General features: G+C 41.7%; 1 protein-coding gene across 2 annotated transcripts in view; it reads right to left on the reverse strand.

Moving 5' to 3' along the window:
- TET2 (tet methylcytosine dioxygenase 2) overlaps positions 1 to 16,377 on the reverse strand; it is a 91,431-nt gene extending 75,054 nt beyond the window's left edge. Inside the window, exon 1 of one of the 2 annotated variants that reach the window (XM_059722149.1) lies at positions 16,241 to 16,377. The gene's annotated coding sequence lies outside the window, so the exon portion shown is untranslated. The remainder of the gene's footprint in view (positions 1 to 16,240) is intronic. The other variant, XM_059722147.1, reaches the window with a different exon arrangement.
- Between the last annotated feature and the right edge of the window lie 844 nt (positions 16,378 to 17,221).

Genomic DNA, 17,221 nt, shown 5'->3' on the forward strand with positions numbered 1-17,221 from the left:
ATAATTCTTTGGTAGATGTGTACTAATTCATTTTCACATTAATGTCCACTTACTAAATTATTTATTGCTAATCAACCCTTAAATAAATCACCCAGTTCATGCCATTCTAGATGACAGTTGCATCTTATTCCTGGTGGACTAAAAAAATTAAAAACAAACAAGGAAAACCCTACCCTAAAAGTCACATACTGAAACAGCAATGTAAAAAGGGGGCTGGGTAGCTGAGACTGATTTTGTACTAGATCTATTATTACAACTAACTAGAAAAGATAAAGAAGATTGATTTTCCAATCAAAAACAGGAAGGGATTTATTTAAAGGTAATGGCCATTAATTTAGCAGTTTTTTCAAGGAAGTAACCAGTAACCATTAAGTTTATTTTTTCAATGTGCAGAATTTTCTCAGTCCCTATGCGATATGCTTTCACTAAGCCCTCAAACCCAACAATTGAATGTGTGTAAAAAAATTCAATGTTATGATAAATTATTAATTGCTAGCAAGATTACCAAATTAGTATGATTTAAAAAAAATTAAGCCAATATTGAATAAATGTCAGCATCTGGGCATATTAAACATTCTAGACATTATATTAAACACAACCAAATATTTATGATATTTATCTGAAACAGAATATGGGCATTTGGGAGATTGCATCTAATTTCTGATTTGCTTGTGATGCCAGTCAACAATGCAATACTTTTCTAAGGCTTCCGGCAAAGACAATTGACACTCCCTGACTAGTATTCATATTTTGCAGGTCTCACTGTATATTTTCAGAACACTAAGGCATTTCATGTTTTTAAAATAATTTTGGTAGACAAACTGATGTTAAAACATTCATTACTGTCTAAAGAAGTATTCTAATAAAGGAATGAAAAAGGAACCATGACACTGGATTTACCAGATCACATAGTATTAATTTATCTTACCCAATGAAACTGTAGTCATAGCTTTGTATTCCTTTGAGCCTTTAAAAACATATTTTCTGAGTCAGCTCACTGAAGAACCACAGTTACACTGCTGAAGAACATCATCACTTTTATCTCAGTGAGTTGTTAAAACACTTACTCACTCTTGCTAGTTAATAGCTGCTATTTTAAGTCAACAATGGAAAATTCTCTTCTGATGGCAATAATATTTCAAAACAAGTCAGTAACAAACTTATCTGCTCTACTGTCTGACGTATTCTCCAAGTTTGCGTTTCATACAAGTGGCTCATTATTCTCTACAAACATTCACAATCCAGGTCAGAGCTCGTACGGTATGGTACTCGCTGGCTATTTCATAACTGCCCACTGGCATTCTGGGATTATGTTTGTAAACACTGCAACCATGTGCACGCGACCACGTGGCAAGACATCAGAATGACCTGGAACTCTGATTTGAGAGGTAAACCCTGGTGCCAACATTAAATGAAACTAAGCCAGCTTACTCTCTCTTTTGCATACTCCGGGTGCAGCCGTGCAAAGCAGAGCGACAGGGTATTTGAAAGACAAAGCAAATCTTTTGCTTGTTCACATGTATTGTATACATTTATTATATGTATGTGTGTCAAGACACTTCTCATAAACAAATGAAAATAATAAAATATCTAGCAATGTTTCTTTAAATAAATTATTTGTGCTCCAAAAAAAAGTTGCTGAAATTTGTACTGTTGGGGACCTACTAGGACTTTAAAAAAAAACAAAACATATCCAACCTGGTTTTGAAAGGGCTCACTGCCAGTTTCCGAGCCGACCTTAAAAGCAGATAATATGGACATCATATCTGTAGTATTTTGCTGGCTTTGCGCTACTGAAATTAAGACCACAGTTTCAGGCATTTGAGGAAGTGGCTCCTACAATTATTTCTGTTTATCAGTAGAAGTTGCAAGAAGCTAGATATGGCCAGCACAAACAGAAGTCACAAGTCTTTCATTTCCTCTTAATGCAAAGTTAGCAATTACAGCTACTAAAAGCTTCATGGAAAGTTTCTTCTGGACCTGACCACGTGGTTTATCTGTTTTTGTAAGTAATGCAGGAATGGAGAGGAAAGAATATAGTAAGTGGTGTCCCTATCAGTCTATATTTATTCTGTTTCAAGTGCAGCTGTGAATCTCATTGCTTTTGACCTTTGCTGTGAGAGATGAGAATAAGACAGAGTTAAACTGTTACCAATCCCTGCTGAGTTTGCACTTATTAAGCCATTTAAGCCAGAGCGGGAGGGGAACTAAAGGAAGAAAGATAAATATATCACACCCCAAATCAAAACAAGGGGAAAAAAGTACAAAAATGTTAAGTCTTTTGAAGAACACAATCTTTTTTGTTTGTTTTCTTCTTCAGTAATTATATCTTGTTATCTTAGCGCAAAGTACAGTAGATGAATGCGTCCTTGAACTGTGAACTTCTAAGGAGAGCTGCAAAAGTCAATACAATTTTAGCTGAGAATAAATTTACTTTGTCTTTTCTGCCTAGACTATCAGGGGCAATTTAATACGGCAACACACAGCTGTTCATACCTTGTGTGCTGTATTCCAAGGGCCAACTAAAACAAACAAAAAAAATGATGGCAATCCTCTTGTGGCAATAATGGCACCGTGACTTTAAATATTAGTGACTCCAACCTGTTCTGAACACTGGTCACTTGAATTCAAATGGAAAGTTTCCCCCAGGTTCCTAGTGGAAATAAATGGGGAAAAAAAGTCCACTGGTTTTAGCATGTTTTTTGAGATATTGCCCAATGTTAAATATTATCAGAGTTCCTGGTCAGCTTTGTGGCAAGCAGAAAAGAACCTTCCTTACTATCACACACAAGTCTAGCTGGCGCTATCCAGCACTAGTTTGTCAAGCAATAAAGTTTCTATTTTTGGCTCTCCACAGATGACCTCGCTCTAAATCTCAGTGCTGAATATCACTTAAATGTAAAACAAAGGAGATTTAATCTGAATTTATTCACAGAATATGCTGACTGGTCAATCCTAAGACTTGCAATGGTGCCTATCAGTAATCGTAAACCTGTCCAAAAATATGGACTTTCGGAATCTTGGCTAACACAGCTGACTCCTGAAATACAGCACTCTCCCAACCCTTACGTAACAGCCCTGGAGAACTCTGGGACAATGTTTGTAAACAGTGCAGCCATGTGCGCAACACCCACGTGGTGGTTCAACTCTGGCTGGATCTGAGAACTCTTGAATAAGAAAGAAACGCCGTGCCAATAAGGAAGAGAAAAAGCTTCATGCATCTCTCTCAGTTTTTTCCGAAGAGGTAGACAGCAGAAATAGATCCCTAAATAATGGAAGAAAAACTCCTTACACTGTACGGACCAGTGACTTGCTCAGTATTTATAACATTAGTGTCTGAATTTAATTATTTTGTTAGAGTTTAGAACACCATTTAAAAATGGACCATGCAATGAATGACTGCATATATCATAATTACCAGATACATCATCTCTGCAAGCACACTGCAAACTAAAGTTTAGAGATTACCTAAGATAGCCCCAAAAAAGACTAAAGAAAAAGCCAAGTGTCAGTGTAAAGGACTGGTGGAAGGAAGAGAGAGATAAATTTACTCTCTATGATTCAGGTTTCAGGAGATAACAGATGACATTTAAAGGCTATTAGCTCTATTTGGATTCTGTTACAGACCCCTCCTGCCAGCACCAATCCTAGTTTGTATGTTCTCTGATGTAGGTAGTGGAACAGTTTAGGCAACAAAGGAAACTTGTTCTTTTGATGAGCTCCACTACTAGCTATGATACTGGCATGAGGGTTCATGAACTCTGACTGGCCTTAAAATGATAATCCAAGTCATAATATAATTCACATGCCAAATGAAAGGTAACATATGGGAACAGTCCACAGACTGTGGGAGAACTCATCAGGATGCATGAAAAGATTTAGGGTATTAAAGGTTAATGGGAGCTATCCAAGTACCTTGCTTGTTGAGATGATACTCAAGAAGCAGCACCCCTAACCCACACACTGTAATTAGCTGATGCAACATACTATTTTTAACCCAAATTAGCTGTGTGCGCGTTAGAGGGGCACAGAGGCATATGTTTCTCCAGTAAAATGGAGATATTTACTTTTCCATATCTATTTCACTTGGGGTGGGGGGAGGGGAGGGGGAATGATTCATGGTGAATAATTTGCTGTATCATTTTGTTTCAGAGTGGTGCCAGATTAAAAAAAAAAGGAAAAAAAAAACACAACAACCCACAGGATATGTTGAGCAAGGGGGGGCAGGGGATGCATACTCATTCATGGACAGAAATGCTAATGAAAATTTGCCTCTGAAATAAGGGAAAAAGCTATTTGTTCCTTCTTCTGGTTTCCATTTCTTAAAACTGATACTTCTGTTATCTCAGTAAGCAGAGAACATTATCTAAAAGAGTATGCCTGGGCAGGAAGAAGGGTAACAGAGTTAGCATGCTGGGACTCACGAGATCTGGGTTCAGTTCCCACCTCTACCACAAGCTTCCTGTGCGTTCTTGGCAAAGCCATGTAGGGTTTGACAAGCACTGAAGTGAATCCAAAGATTCCTCAAGGTTTCAAAGGGCTCTGCATCAGTTCCTTAATCTTTCTGTGCCTTAGCTCCTAACTATTGTTTCTTCGTCGTTTTCTTTTTCTTTGTTCGTCTTTTCTAAATATTATATTATGGTCTTTTAGGCAGAAACTCATATAGATCAGGACTTCAAGGCACTTTTGTAAAGCATGCATCACACATAACAGCAATAATTTTTATTTCCTAAAAACATTTAGTTCTACTAAGGGCTTCGGTCTTTGTCCCCCCCCCCCCCTTCCCCCTCTATAGACCGTCTCCACTTAAATGTGAGCTATTAACATTCTTACCCATTGTCACCACAACTCTCTCACTTTCCAATTTCATACTGCAAAAGAAAGTGTCAGAGTGAAACAAACCGACTTATTTTATGTTTGTAAAGTCCCAACACAGTGGAACTCTGGTCTCTCATTTGGCATGAAGTGCCCCACAAATTCACTGCTTATATTTAAGAACTTCAGGAATGCTTAATCAGAACTGTGGTCCATTTAATCCAATAAACTGGTCTCCAACCAGCACTATCTGGCACTTACTGTCTCAAAAGGAAAGAAAAAAGAAAAAAAACCCCAAAAAACACACACTACAGTGAGCAGTGATAGATCCAGTTGTCCATAGACAAAATGTTTGTGCAATCCATTTGTTGCAGGGCTTGTATTTTAAATAGAAATCATTAACCAAATACTACTTGGAACACTTTTTAAAAATAAAAACTAGATTTAAGGCTCTACCCTGAGTCCTTCTGCTCTCCTGTATGGTCTCTAAGTGCATTCCCCCCCCGCTTTTTTTTTTTAAAAGCAACAACTATGTTCTTTCCCCCCACACCACCACCCTCACTGCTAGAGAATGGAACACCAGCCGGTTCATACCTCATTCCTACAAGCTGCTCCGTGTAAGTAGACCCTTACTCCCTTACAGAGCACCACTGAAATCAATGTTGCTCTGGGCAAATACCAGGGCTTGGCAGCATGGAGCAGTTTGCGGGATCACAGTCTATCTAACTGACAATAAGGAAGAAACCGGAGAACTGCCTTTACATTTAAGGTGCTGACAGAGGCACAAAGTAAACACATTAGAAAAAACACACTTTTTATTTCTCTGATCTTTCATTTATCTCAAGTGTTACTCAAAAATAATGGGGAAAAATTCAGACAAAAGTGTAATTAAACTACTTCACAATTTATGGATGTTTTCATTTCTAATGCTTATTTGCCCTTCTTTCCTGCTCTCCCAGAATTGCTACCACTACATTAAAGATGACATGTACAGAAAAAGGCACAAGTGAGTATAGTTTTTCACCTTTTTCAAGATGTATAGAAGCCTGAAAGGACTTCTCCCCCCCCATTAAAAAAAGTCTGATATTCCCTATTGGGAAACTGTCCTGTGTACTTTCACACATGAGCTATGTGCTGAATCTTTAGCAGAGACTTATTTAACTTGCATAATGTTTTGAAGAAAGTAAGTGTGAAAAACCAGGTAAGTTTATAAGCTCTTCCCCATATCTTTCACTTGCTTGATTTTTTTCATATGCTACCATTTCAGTAACTCTGCCATGTTTCTAACAAGACATGTTTGGAATTTCAGATGTAAAAAAACCAGGGCAAGAAATACCTTGTTTAAAGAAAACAAAACCAAACAACTACTTGAGTCTTTTTAACATACCACAAAGGATTAAACAAAGGGCAAACTCTTATGTATTTTAAACTCTTGCAGGTTCCTTTACAAGAGTACAGTGCCTTCTCTCTAAATTCTGTGTGTATTTTAAACCTCAGAGTAGTTTCATGGTTATGTAAGCCTCAACAACATTTGTGGGGGAGCAACTTTTGTTTTACTGAGACAATTCCTTTTCTTCAGAACAGTAGGTCATAGGGGTGCCCCCCGAAGAAATATGCAGTCACTGCTTACAAAACATCTAGATTTTTGTTCAAAACCTAAGACTTCAAACAGAAGTGAAATGGGCAGGGGAAGAGCAAGCACCAATTAAACAATGAAGTGAAAAATAGGAGCAGGAACAAAAGAAGTGTGGTAATTTAGGGCCTTTAAAGTCCAGGATGAAATTCCTTCTCATATCATATCTCTATCCCGGGAAAGGTCTTAGAAAAGATTGTCAAAGAGGCCATTCTTAAGAGACTGGCCAATGGCAACATCCTGAGAGAGCGCCAGCATAGGTTTGTTGCAGGTAGGTCTTGCTTGACCAATCTTATTTCCTTTTACAACCAGGTGACCTGTCATCTGGACAAGGGAGAGGAGAATGATGTTGTATATCTCGACTTTAAAAAAGCCTTCGACCTGGTATCCCATGATCACCTCTTGGCAAAACTGGCCAACTGCAGCCTCGGCTTCACAACGAGCTACTGGCTGGGGAATTGGCTCCGTGGTTGGACCCAGAGGGTGGGGGTTGACGGAAGTCAATTGTTGTGGTGCCCTGTGACCAGTGGGGTCCCTCAAGGCTCTGTCCTTGGACCTATATTATTCAACATCTTCATTAATGATGTGGACACTGAATTGGACTGGCCAGTTCGCCGATGACACCAAACTTTGGAGTACAGCATCCATACCTGATGACAGGAGGACAATCCAGGCTGACCTGGACAGGCTCAGGAAATGGGTGGACGAGAACCTGATAGTGTTTAATACTGAAAAATGCAAGGTTCTCCACCTTGGGAAGAAAAACCCGCAGCATGCTTATAGGCTTGGCAGTGCTACACTGGATAGCACTATGGATGAAAAGGACCTGGGGGTCATGACTGACCACAAGATGAACATGAGCCTGCAATGGGATGCTGCTGCTAGTAAAGCGAGCAAAATGCTGGCTTGCATCCATAGATGCTTCTCAAGCAAATCCCAGGAGGTCACTCTCCCATTGTACTTGGCCTTGGTGAGGCCACAGTTGGAGTACTGCATTCAGTTTTGGGCCCCTCAATTCTAAAAGGATGTGGAGAAGCTTGAAAGAGTCCAGAGAAGAGCCACACGCATGATCAGAGGTCAGGAAACAGACCTTATGATGAGAGGCTGAGAGCTATGGGACTCTTCAGCCTGGAAAAGCACAGGCTGCCTATAAGTTTATCACAGGTGCTCACCAGGATCTGAGGGACCATTTGTTCACCACAGCACCCCAAGGGATGACAAGGTGAAACGGTCATAAACTTCTCCAAGACCTTTTCAAGCTGGGCATAAGGAAGAACTTCTTTACTGTCCAAGGCCCCAAAGTCTCGAATAGCCTGCCAATGGAGGTGGTTCAAGCACCTACTTTGAACGCTTTCAAGAGAAATCTTGCTGGGACCCTGCTGACTTCCTGTCCCTGGGGCTGGAGGCTGGACTCAATGATCTTCTGAGGTCCCTTCCAGCCCTAATGTCTATGAAATCAGGATGAGGCCTAATATTATAATTAATCAGTACTTTTGCCTCTCTTTCTGAAGTGAAGGCCCAAAAGCAAGAATGAAAAGGCAACATACACAGACATCCCTTTTTATCTTACCCAACCTCTCCCATGGTCTTTATTTTGCCTGCCTTCTTTTTCTATTCAACTCCTATGGGCCTAATAAGAACCTGAGCTCAAGAAATACTCAAAGAGAAAACAAGACAACCCATTTAAGGGCCAGGTGAAGAGTTTAATGGAATAGGATCTGAATACTAAACAACTGCTTCAAGGAAATGAAATGTCAAAAAGAACCCATCCAGAATGCAAAATATAAAATAGTAAAGTATTAAGTTAATGAACAATGGAAGCAACGTGAAACAAATGAGGACATACAACTAAATAGCAGCAAAATACATACAACAGACTAGGTAAGATAGTTCTTATGCTGATTTACGACAGTGATACCAACACCCATCTTGATAAAAATCAAAATATGCTTAGGATCCCATTGCTTGTAGGTTCAAACACCAATTGTTCTCCTGTCCATTGGAAAAAAACAGGAAACAAAAACCAAGTTCTCTGGATTCAGTTTTTTGAAGCATGCAATATGCAATACATACCTTCCGGAGGACTTGTCTGCAAAAAAACAGCTGTAGAGCCTTTAGAACTGTCTGAGAAAGTAACGACTGAAAACCTACTTGGAGCTGGAACTAATGTTTGCAGGATGAATAATGCTTTAGGAACTTCTGCCAGTAAGGTCTAACAATATGCTTGGTAAAGACTTAAAGCCTCTCTCTGTTTTTCCTTACACCAAAACCTGTTTAGCAACTTTTTGCCAAATCCATAGTGAGGTATGAACTATACTGGTCTGTTGGGATACTTCCAACCAACAGATTTATTTTATCTGTGCTTCCTGAAACCATCCTGGCAAACTAAAAAAATAATTACCACCTCTTTCTAAAACAGATTGACAGCATTGTTCTTTTTGTTGAGCAAATCCAGAAGTTGCTATAGAGCTGCTTGCTGCTTCTTAAAGGAGAGAATCTCACCTCACAATCTTTCGCAACAAAAACGCCTGTGTGTATGTGAACATGTCTCATTAAGTAAGTATTTTCAAATATTTGAATCATATGGACTTTTTATATTAAAAATAAAAAATAAAAAAAAAAATCAACATTTCTTTTTTTGGGGGGAGGAGGGTTGTTTTTAAAGTTACGACCACTCTACTATTCAGAGGCAATGAGTCATTCCCAATTAAGGGGGGGGAAATTACAGTGGAATCCTTGTATTGTAGGCTCTTTGTGTTGAAAGCTTCCAATGATGGAATTTTTATTAATTTTCAGAGACAAAAAAAAAGCCTCAACTGAGCACCTTTTATGACATTGTCTGAAACCTGACTAATGTTTTGGGTCAGACAATTCCAAACCATGCTTTCACTGTTCTCCTTGTATTCAAGGAATGGAAAACAACATATTTGACAAACGAATCCATAGTCTACAATGCAATACAGATGCAGAAAGTTCAGCCAAAACTAAATTATAGTAGGTTTTTCTCTGCAGATCCTAACATTTACAATCCTTATTCTCCTGCAAGGAGCGAGGACATTCCTTAGACTCTGCGTTCACTGACCGTATCAGGGCAGTCACTAGGAATTCTGGGATACTGTTTGTAAACATTATAACCATGTGCATGCAGCCACGTGGTGAACCATCATCTGAACCTAAAACATTTACCCACTTGGTAAGCCTGGGTGTTATTGCAATCATGCCAAATCCATTTCTGGCATTATTTTACTTGTGGTATCACATGCCAGAATATTTGGAGAACAAATAGAACTCCAATTTTTTATGCATTATCAGAAAATAGATCATTCTAATCTTAATGAATGAGATGTAAAATAATGGTTTCACATGAAAAACTTGTGCTTAAATATAAACTATATACTCTAGATTCTCCCTCTAGTAAAACAAGTGGTCAGACACCTACATTGGTTTGTATAATCTGTGCAAGGTAGTAGTGGGCACATAAGGAGGTAGATGCATTTCAGGTTACACTTATAGACATCAATCATGCTAATTAGAAAAAACTAAGATAGTTCACCCACATGTGTTGTAAGCTTTTTTGTGGTGCTTTTTAAGGTCCACTTTGTAAGCTTATCTAACTACTCAATTCTTCATCTCGTCATGTAGAAAGAGTGCAAAATGATTTTTCTTTGTGCTGCAGGCTTTCTGTGAATTCAGCCTCCCTCTTCACCATTCACATGCAACTTGGTTTACTCTTTTAAGCTAGGCAACTCTTACTTCAGTATTGGATGATTTCCTCAGAGCCAGGGTGCTAAGAATGCTTTTAATAGTAAAATCCAGACATGTTCCAGAACTTAAGGAGTATGGGAAGTATTCTCGTGCATTTCATCATGGATATGTACTTCTCTCTTCAAGAGTTCCTATGAAGCAATGCACCTTTCATCGAACACTTCTTTTGGTAAAGATATATGGAGGCATTCTCTTAAAGGAAGCACTAAAATATAGATGTGAAAACTCAGAAGTGCTGATTTTTCATTTCCTGATAAACTTGAGTGTATGACAGGTCTATTACATGGCTCATACCACTTGAAATAAAAACTTTTAAGAAAAAGGATTAAGACCCAACATAAGCCCCACTCACTCTTCCAATTCCTTATTCACTCTACTGAGACTATTTTAATAGGATCATAGGAAAGTAGGGCTAGATGGGACCTCACAAGGTAATCTAGTTCAGCCCCCTTGTTCTAGGCAGAATCATCCATGACTAAAGCATCTCAGCCAAGTGTCTGTCTAACCCACTTCTGAAAGTTTCCCAGGGTAGAGATTCTACAATTTCTCTAGGCAGCCTGTTCTACCCTCACAGTGAGAAAGTTCGTCCTAATCTCCAGCCTAAGTTTCCCCTGCTGCAGGTTGAGTCTGTCACACCTAGTCCTGTTTCCTGTAGCCACAGAGAAATGCCCATTTCCATCCTCTCTTTAGTAACCCTTCAGGTATTTGAAGACTTACCTAATTTCCCCTTAGTCTTCTCTTCTCCAGGCTATATAACCCTAGTTATTTCATCTTAGGCCAGAGGAAAGGTACTATGATACTCAAAAGCTTGCCTATATCTATACCAACCATCTAATCGGTCCAATAAAATACATCACCCACAAGGATTCTTGCCTTTAGCATCTCTCTTAAATCATCATGGCAACAATATCACTTCAACACTACCACAATTTGCTTTGATGCTTCTACTCCTGAAGGTTTGGAAACCACTTGAAATGTTAATTAACATTAATTTCTTCCACTCTCTTTCACCTTGCTCGCCCCCATACATCAGAATACACACTTTCACAATTTTATAACAAGCAGCCCTTTTCTATAGTCCGTACATCATCAACTAGGAGTAGTCCAATTTATATCACAGGTTCAGTTTCATTACTTAACCTCAGATGTCTGTATGTATTAAGCTGTCCTAGGGACTACAGTAATTAACAAGAGGCAATCAGGGTGTCTGGGAGCCCAAATGTAGCAGAAATTACTCTCTCTCACTCTCATTTTTCAGTGGGCCACTGAGGAAACCATTACTTACAGTGATACTTTCCATTTCTTCTACTGTTTTGTCTGGAACATACTACACACGTTACAAATGCACTCAATGATAATCTGAGAGACACACCAAACTATGATATTTTGTCCCAATGCCCCCAAACCCACTGTGTGTGTAAAAACAGATTTCTTTCAAAATGGAATTAAGTGGGCAGGTGGATGTTTACTGCAACATACAGCACAGGATCAGAGAAACACTAGAAATATGATTGATTCACATAATTCCTTTTTTGGCTTCCAGCCATGATGCAGTCATATGCTTTCACTCTGGTTCAGACTACAGTCTTTTTTTTTTCTCTCTGAATCACAGTACATCCCACTCCATTTCAGAACCAGCACATAGCTTTCCTAAGTGATGTCACAACACTCACTGGTGGCAGAGTGCCTTAACAGCAATCAGAGAGTTGGACTAAAGTAAATACTGTATATTATTTGATGAAATCATTTGTGGTTGTGTTCTCTAGCAGTTTCCAAGATAACCACCGACTCTATCTGAAACTTGGCAATTTTATTCTAACACTTTAAGACTTCAGTTGTAAAGCTGGCTTGCAAGAAGTTTCACTACTGCTACCTCACTTAGCAGTCAAATGGCAGGGGGTGAGGGAAGGAAAGGGTTACTTTGGAAGAGCTGTCAATTTCCACTCATCAAAGTTTTAGCTTGAAAAATAGATGCCTTAAGAAGGCCCTCGTTTCTCTTGTAAAAACAAAAAGTATACTACTTAACAGTTTAACAGAGCAAATGATTTAAAGTGCGTATTTACACACCCTATATGGAAACCACTCTACTGCCATTTAAACAGAAGTGATTTAGATCAAATATGAAACACTCCCAACTACTCCCAAAATGTGCTGGTGTACCATCTACAATCCATGCACTGAAAATCTGAGCATATTTTATTCTGAAAGAGTTTTTAAGGCCATTTGCATTTCATTAATATTGTAGGGGGCAAGTCTTAAAAGTTCAAAAAGAGGATGCAGTGCCTTCTGACTATGACAGCTCAGAGTAACTGAGAAATGCAATCTCTCTAGTTCTGTCTGCTAAAATGCCAGTTCTGGGGATAACTCCAAAGTTCCCTTGTTCTGCACGCTGAAATCAAAACATTTACAACCAACTGTTTCTATTACCCAGCACAGCACTGGTGCCAATGGGAGACCTTGGAAATCTGTCCGTCAAAACAACTCTTCAGTGGGTACATGCTCCTTGTTCTTTAAACAATGTTGACATGCCAAAAGTCTAGGACCATGCACATGATATCAAAACAATACCAGTTCTCCTGGCTCTTTGCCAAGAACCAACATAATGCCAAAGTTCTAGTTAAATGGCCTTATAATTAACAACAGTCATTTGGCAAATTTATGAATATATCTCCTTTCTCCCCACCTTCTTCTGAATATTTATTAAAAATATGATCTGAAATGGTAACACATGCACACATGGTCTGCAGTCCTTGGAGCTATTCTGATTGCTCACTGGTGTCACTCCTCAAGACCAGTCATTTCCATTGAACGGCGGTTCATGTCCAATGAATAAAGGAGAGAGAAATCAGTTTGCACCACCTAACCACCACTGACTTTTACTTTTCGTATTTTCCCCCAAGCCTACTTTTTTGGACGTAACCCTCTATAACTGCTCTACAAAGGTTTCTTCTATATGGCACTGCATTTCCTAAGCAGCAGAAGGAAAGAGGCTATGTGCTACTCATCAATGAACTAATTATGTTGTTGTTTCTATACAGGAAATAAAAAGGTATGTGTACTTTCATTAAAAAAAACAAACATGTTCAAAGTGTTATATTAATGACGACAAACAATCTGATGCACAGAAAATAGTATGTATAGATAAAGTCATCTTCAAAATATAACGGACTGCATATAAAATAATGGTAAAATTTAAATTTGGGCAAGGGATAAAATAAGTCCATCTGCCTTAAAGGAAATGCGTGAAGGCTCTAAGAATATTAAGTGTTTAGATTTGTTCTTAGGAAGGTAATCCACATTGATGGAAAGTTTTCAAAGACAGGAGCAACTACATTAAAGGGCTACAGGTCTAAGACGAACAGCTGAAAGAAGGAGCATTTCTTTTTACCATTAGATGATGTGTTAAACTATTAAGCGATTGTTATTAGCCACAACAATTTACAGGCACATTAAGTTAACAATAAGAATAACTGGGGGGGGGGGCACAGAGGGGCACATGATATCTTTAAGTGTTGAGAAGCAAGAAAGTGGTATCTTTTATTAGGCCAACTAAATAATTGGAAGAAATGTTCTCTGCAAGCTTGCTAAGGTTGTTAGGGCAAGCTAATAAGAGATACTACTACATTTACCCAAAGAACCTCATCTGGCTATGTCCTTAGACCAACACAGCTATAACCAACAGCCCCAAGAAAACAGACATTTATCCTAAAAATGATATTCTTGACTTTTATTTAAAAAAGCAAGAAAAAAAAAAGCATAAACAGCCATAAGGATTAGTGAAGGAACTGTGCTCTTCTGGAGATACAAAAGAGGTAGACATTTACTCTTCAAAAGAAACTCATGTGTCATTGTTTAAACAAATTTGCTTAACTTCTCAGAGATAAGTAGAAGAATGATTTACAAGTGAAATACTCAACAAATAGTTTTGGGAATGTAATTTAAAGGGGTTAGGTATGCATTACAGTGTGGTTTTCTTCACCTTTGATCGTCTTCAACACCTTCTAACTGAAGTTTATTCATGGCTCTTCACCATTAACACCTCTTTGTTGAATTTCTTTTACAAACATGTCCTATTTTGCAATTCACATCCTCCAAGGAAAGTGTCATCATGGAATACACATGCAAATACACAAATCAATATACAAGCTACCACCACCCCCTGCAGTAAGTCAACCTGCCATTAAAATGCAAATGTAATAGCCTCATTAGCCAGTTAACAACACCCACTGACCTGCTTGTTCTAAGGACATCATCTCCTCAGCTTTCAATTCCTAAATTTTTAGTTTTAAAAAGTGTGTGTGTGTGAGTGTACACACACACACACACACACATACACTGCTCCTTTTCTCTCCTCCACATCACACTGTGTTATCAGAGTGTGCATTTGCATACTCTTCATCACGGAAAAGAAAAATCTCATAACGAGACTTTTGGTTGAAACATGTCAATGGAAGCCTACTAGACCACACCAGCTTTCTTCCCTCGACCTCACACTCTGAAGAGGAAAAATACTTAGCATAAAAAAAGTCTTGCAACATTTCCAAGAACCAAGCAGCAAGCAGAAAATCCTCCTTTTACCCATGGGTATGAAAACAAATGACTGCTAGTGACTAGAATAACTTGGTGCTAACAGAACCCAAGAGCAGGACACACTGCTTTAACTCCCATTCCCAAATCCAGCAAAGGCTGAGTGTTATTTTGTGGCAGGTTATAGGGATTTGCCTTACCTGGTCAAAAGCACCCCCCCCCCCCAAATATGCGTAAGAAAGTGTTTTTTTTTTCCCCTCCTGAGCCCTTTGTGCAAGTGGCCCAGATCACCGGATTTAGCAACGATGACAAAAAGCGTGCTGCAGATGGCAATGAGAAAAGAATTTTTAAAAAGGAAGGGCTTGCTACAAATCGCCTTGCCACTTCTCTCTTGTTCCCTTAGGATTGGGTTTCATTTCCTTCAGTGCCCCTGAACTTGTAGTCCTCCAACTCCACAATTCCCTTCCATATCCCCCCCAACCCCTCTCTCTCTCCGTCTTTCTCCCCCTTTGACTGCGCCTGCCTTTGTGTCTGCCTGTCACTCACCGGTAAACCAAATGAAAGCTGATTCATGAGAAGCACAAAGCCAGCACACAGACTTTCACACACGCATTCTCTCCCAGATACTCTCCAAAACTAGCCCCAAAGCCCAGCCTGTATGTTTGGGAGCTGGCTTTATTGGGGGGGGGGAGTTCTCTCTCTCTTTTTTGGAGGGGGGGGTCCAAAGAAACTCTCTTTTCCTTTATTTCTCTGCCCACCCCCCAACCCTCCTGGGGGCAATAAGCACCACCAATGCTGCAGCAGCAGCAGCCTGCCACCAGCCTGCACAGAGAATAGCTATCTTGAGGGTGTAAAGAGGGGAAAGGTGGGGGGAGAAAAAAGGAAAAGCCGCTTGGAGGGTGTTAAGAGGGGAAGGGGGAGAAAGAAAAAAAAAAAGCCACTGTGACAGTGGGGGGGGGGGGAAGAAAAGCCAAGCAGAAATTCAAATTAGGGCCCCCCCCTTCCTAAACCTGGAAGCAACCTGAGGAAGGAGAAAACAAACCCCAGCCCAAAGCTCAGACCCGTATTGTATATAAAAATCAAGACCAGAAGGGAGCTGGGGGGGGGGGGGGGGGGGCAGAGGCAGCCCAAAGCCCAGGCACAGATTATATATATATCTATCTATAAAACAAGCAGGACCAGGAGGGAGCTGGGCTGGGGGGGGGGGGAAGGAGCAGCCCAAAGCCGAGACACATTTCCAGCAGGTCGCTGCGGGGGCAGCTGAGGGGAGCAGTGCGAGAGCACAACAACAAAAGGAGCAGGACAAGTGGAGGGAGACGTCCCTTTGCTGGGGGTCAAGGCAAAGTTGCGAGGGGAAGGGATCGCAAAGCTCACGAACCCCCCAAATGGGGAGTATTGGGGGGTGCAAATAAAAAGCGTGCCGAAGTGTCAGCCATGTTGGGGAGAAGCTCGCGGGCCGCCCCAGCCCCCCGCGCCCCTGGCCGGCCGGCCGGCTCTGACCTGCGCGCCTGCCCCGGCCCCTGGCAGCGCTGGCTGCCGCGCGCCCCGCCGGGCCCCGGTGGCGGTGTGGGTGGCGGTGGTGGCGGCGCCGCGGCTCGGCTGGAGGGTGGCGGCGTGCCTGCGGGCGCCTCGCTCGCTCCCCCGGTCCTACAGGGCAGCCATCTTGCTTCCTTCTGCTCCTTGACGAAAGCGGCGGCGGCCGTATCAATATTCATGAGGCCCCTTTGACGTCCGCCCGCGGAGCCTCCCCGGCTCCCCCGCGCCCGACGTGACTCGCATGGGGACAGGCGGCGGGAAGGAGGGAGCCGGTCGCTCCGGGAGCGTGGCGAAGCCCGGCCTCGCCGAGGCTGCTGCACACGCACACACGTACACACACACGCATGCACACAAAGGCTGGTCGGGAGCGGCCGCCCTCAAGCTGCGGCGTGGAGTGAGGTGCGGGATGGCCCCTTGCGGGGGTTGCTGCCCCTCACGCCCGGGCAGCGCTGCTCGCCTCCCCCGCGCCTCGGGGCTATCTAGACCAGTCCCACCCCCCGCAGGACGACCCCAGGCTGCTGCCTGTGCGGGGAGCCCGCCTCGCATTATTTGCCTTCCCCCCCCCCCCCCCCCCCCGAGAGCAGCGTTTCCCAACCCGTGGGGGGCAAGAGTATGTGCAAGGGTGGCGGGCAGGCTTTAAATATGATGCAACGGGCTTTAAAAATGGATTCTCCTCTCAAGGAGAAAAGTGTGGGCAACCACGGGCTCCCCCCCCCCCGCGGGGTGGCAGAGTTACGCCCTGCAAGGGCGTCCCTGCCCCGCACACCCAGCCCCTGTGCCCCACATGCTGGGGGCTGTGGGTCGGGGGGGATGGGTGCTGGGGGGGCCTGGCCACCCATGTTTACAAATGGGTCCTGGTACAAAAAAGGGTGAGACCTGCTGCCCCTGAGCTGCGCTTCCCAAGCTTTTCCTCCCCATCTGTGGCCCCTTGCTCCCAACCCACAC

This window comes from Alligator mississippiensis, chromosome 2 (assembly GCF_030867095.1).
Source record: "Alligator mississippiensis isolate rAllMis1 chromosome 2, rAllMis1, whole genome shotgun sequence".
Lineage (NCBI taxonomy): Eukaryota > Metazoa > Chordata > Crocodylia > Alligatoridae > Alligator > Alligator mississippiensis.